Source organism: Pyxicephalus adspersus, chromosome 3 (assembly GCF_032062135.1).
Source record: "Pyxicephalus adspersus chromosome 3, UCB_Pads_2.0, whole genome shotgun sequence".
NCBI lineage: Eukaryota > Metazoa > Chordata > Amphibia > Anura > Pyxicephalidae > Pyxicephalus > Pyxicephalus adspersus.
This window is the reverse complement of record NC_092860.1, coordinates 351,833-356,324: the sequence shown is the minus strand read 5'-3', so window position 1 is coordinate 356,324 and position 4,492 is coordinate 351,833. Positions and strand designations below refer to the sequence as shown.

General features: G+C 47.6%; 1 non-coding gene across 1 annotated transcript; it reads left to right on the top strand.

The window, feature by feature from the left end:
• The first annotated feature begins 3,796 nt into the window (after positions 1 to 3,796).
• Positions 3,797 to 3,873, top strand: LOC140327900 (small nucleolar SNORD12/SNORD106). Its single transcript, XR_011920184.1, has one exon. It is a non-coding gene; the product is annotated as a small nucleolar SNORD12/SNORD106 (small nucleolar RNA).
• Positions 3,874 to 4,492: the final 619 nt, after the last annotated feature.

Here is a 4,492-nt window from a genome sequence, read left to right as displayed (position 1 = left end):
ACACCAGGGACAGTCCAACCACCCAGATCACCTGACACAAGGGACAGTCCAAATATGTAGATCATCTGACATCCAGGGACAGTCCAACTCCTTGGATCACCTGACATCCATGGACAGTCCAACCACCCAGATCACCTGACAACCATGGACAGTCCAACCACCCAAATAAAGGAAGGCTGGCGGTCCTGAAGGTGGGTAATCAGAGGATCTGTGAGCAATGCAGATAACACTGCATACCAACTGTGAAGGGACAGTCCAACCACCCAGATCATCCTAAATCCAGGACAGTCTAACTACCCAGATCACCTGACATCTAGAGACAGTCCAATTACCCAGATCACCTGACACCAGGAACAATCCAACCACCCAAATCATCTGACATCCGGGATAGTCCAACCATGCAGATCACCTGACACCAGGGACAGTCCAACCTTCCAGATCACCTGACATCCAGGGAAAGTCCAACCTTCTAGATCACCTGACATCAAGGGACAGTCCAACCACCGAGATTACCTGACATCATAGGACGGTCCAACTACCCAGATCACCTGACACCAGGGACAGTCCAACCACTCAGATGATCTGACATCCGGGACAGTCCAACTACCCAGATCACCTAACAGCAGGGACAGTCCAACCACCCAGATCACCTGACACCAGAGACAGTCCAATTACCATCTGACACCAGGAAGAGTCCAAGCACCCAGATCACCTGACATCCAGGGACAGTCCAACCACCCAGATCACCTGACACCAGGGACAATTTATCCACCCAGATCACCTGACACCAGAGACCGTCCAACCACCCAGATCACCTGAAAACCATGGACAGTCCAACCACCCAAAACACCTGACACCAGGGACACTCAACCCCCCCAGATCACCTAACAGCAGGGACAGTCCAACCACCCAGATCACCTGACACCAGGGACAGTCCATCTACCATCTGACACCAGGGAGAGTCCAAGCACCCAGATCACCTGACATCCAGGGACAGTCCAACCACCCAGATCACCTGACACCAGGGACAATTTATCCACCCAGATCACCTGAAACCAGAGACCGTCCAACCACCCAGATCACCTGTAAACCATGGACAGTCCAACCACCCAAAACACCTGACACCAGGGACACTCAACCCCCCCAGATCACTTGACACCAGGGACAGTCCAACCACCCAGATGGTGTCAGGTGATCTGGGTGGTTGGACTGTCCCTGGTGTCAGGTGATTTGGGTGGTTGGACTGTCCCTGGTGTCAGGTGATCTGGGTGGTTGGACTGTCCCGGATGTCAGGTGATCTGTGTAGTTGGATTGTCCCTGGTTGTCAGGTTATCTAGGTAGTTGGACTGTCTCTGGATGCTAGATGATCTGGGTTTGTTGGACTGTCGCTGTTGTCAGGTGATCTGTGTAGTTGGACTGTGTCTGGTTGGCAGGTTATCTGGGTAGTTGGACTGACTCGGATGTCAGGTGATTTGGGTGGTTGGACTGTCCCTGGTGTCAGGTGATCTGGGTAGTTGGACTGCCCCTGGTGTCAGGTGATCTGTGTAGTTGGACTGTCTCTGGTTGTCAGGTTATCTGGGTAGTTGGACTGTCCCGGATGTCAGGTGATTTGGGTGGTTGGACTGTCGCTGGTGTCAGGTGATCTGGGTGGTTGGACTGTCCCTGGATGTCAGATGACCTTTACAGTTTTTTGCAGTATTAACTGCATTGCCCATGGATCCTCCTATTACCCACCTGGAGCACTGCCAGCCTTCCTTTAGCCATGCAGTGTCCATCTAAGAGTTGCCTTTCCTGGCATCCCCAGTATATACACTAAGACCGTGCACAGCTGAGAGAGATTTTAATGTATATGTTGCAGCCAATTGGCTGATACTCCTATTGAAAGCTCTCTAGCCTTAGACACAGATATTTATCGTGTTACCTTTGACTTTCCCACTTATATTTCTGCCTGATTGCCTTTCTGAATACTTGACCATGACACCGCTTCTTGTCTTCTGCATGCCCCAACCCCAGACAATCTAGACTTTGACCCTTTCATCAGCTGTCTGCCCCCAGCCCTGGACTGTTGCTTACACTCCTTGCTGAGGTACCTGACTACCCAGTATTATTACACAGTATTTATTTAGCACCAACGTATTACACAGCGCTGTATAAAGTTCAAAGTCATGTCATTAACTGTCTCTCAAAGACTCACAATCTAAAGCCCCTTCCATTGTCATATGGTATTACCACATCTAAGGTCAGTTTTATGGGGAAAACAATGAACCCAACTGCATGTTTATGGAATGTGGGAGGAAACCCACACAAACATGAGGAGAACCTGCAAACTCCATGCAGATAGTGTCCTATCTGAGATTTGAACCTGGGACCCAGCACTGCAAAGACCAGAGTGCTGAACACTGAGCTGCCAAGTACCTGATCTCTGGCTGCCCCACGCCATGTGCCATGCTTGCCTCTGGTAGGGAATGCCTGGGGGCTGTGACCTGGTGCTCTTCTTGCAGCAAAGTAGTTTGGTTACCACTACGGTCCCTGGCCCGTCACCCCTTGCGGGGTGCTCTGGTGAAGACAAGAAAACACTTAGCACCCCAAGTAATCGTGGGTCACCTGAAGCCCTGAAGAAGGAAGCCAATATGTTGTATTTAGTTTTCACCAACCATGGCACTGTACATTATAGCCAAGCGTCTGCATGAGTATGCATGGAGCCAGAGGGCATTTCTCCAGAAATTCTGTGGTTTGTTCAGGTGGAACTGCCATGTTTAAGAGGGAAGCAGATTTTTCCTGGCACCCCTTTCATACAAGCTATACCTGTTCAGGATTTATCTAATAGTCTTGTCATGACTTTTACATGTAACGTGGTGACTGAGTCTTAAATGGAGCTCTGGGGTTTCTACAATTCTCCTGATCATTGCCGGTCTGACCTTGGGGTGAATTTGCTGGGACATTCACTCCTGGGAAGATTGACAACTGTGGTGAATATGTTGGGGCTATATAAATCCTGTTAAATAAAAAAATAATAATAATAAAATAATGTCCTTTATTTTTCACTCACGACTTTTGCATTGTAACTTAGTCTTTGATAAATAAAAAATGACACAATGGTGTGATATGTTATGTGTTGGTGATCTAAGGTTGGATTTACCTGATTGTAAGACCTGCTATGGAACAGATGACTACATATTATGTCCAAATATGTAAAGCCTTAGAATTGGGGAGAATTTTCTCATGACTGTATATTATATGACCAGTAGCCGTAATCTACTGGGGGGGGGGTGTGACTGTGACACACATTACTGAGAAACCATCAAGTTTACAATAAGACAGAGTGTCTTTTCCTGCCCCTGCTGACTTCAGGAAACCCTGTAGCTTTTGTCACTTCCTGAGAGGTGGAGGAGAGCAGAGCACATGGCCAGGAAGGCTGAGCTGCAGGGTAAGTATGGAGGATGAGTTCAGTGACAGAACCAATATTTACTGACCTGAAGGGGATTTAAACAGAGAACTGGGAATCTAAATTATTATTCCCTATAAAATGGGTCTGTGATCCCTATAGATTGTAAGCTCTTCTCCCCCTCCTGTGTCACTGTCTGTATCTGTCATTTGCAACCCCTATTTAATGTACAGCGCTGCGTAATATGTTGGTGCTATATAAATCCTGTGGGGTATCCCTATAGATCTCCACGCTGTGGGGCAGTGATCCCTATAGATCTCCACGCTGCGGGGCTGTGATCTAGATAGATCTCTGCGTTGCGGGGCTGTGATCTAGATAGATCTCTGCGTTGCGGGGCTGTGATCTAGATAGATCTCTGCGAACTTTTTTCCCCGACAGATCGACTCTGTTGACGGATATTATAAGCCAGTTTAATCTGATACATCGGTGTTAGGCCTTGTGCGTGTTGTGTATTAGATGGAGGGGGGGGAGGGAGGCGTTCTTTGTGTATAATAAAACAGGCCTTGTACAGAGAAGGAACCCAAGGAATGATGGTGGATTGGCGGGGTCAGGTGAGGAGGTTTCCTACTTTGGCGTTGTAGCTCTGCGGCTGTATTATTGGGTTGGTTTAGTATCTGATACAGGGACATACACACACCTGTATTCAGTAATGCACACTTAGCACTATTCTGACCCAATGAATATTGGTATAATGGGGTGTTATAGGATCTAAAATACACAGCCATCATTGTGTCTTCTGTCTGTACTGCACACCATTTAAATATAGATATGCAGGGAGTTGCTCTGATATAACGTATCCAGACTTTATAGATAGGGGGGCATAAAGAGGATAATGAATCTTCTTTTTACAGCGCCCCCTCTGTCTCTGACCAGCATTGCACACCGATCATTCTCATACAATGTATAATGACTTCTGTAGGGGGGATGTTGGATTTATATTACGAAGCACACAAATATAATTGCTCTCCGGCCATACCGGACCGCCCTTTCCCATCTTGGCTTCCATTGGCTCACACATGGGAGGAATGGGGGAGATAAACTCTATTA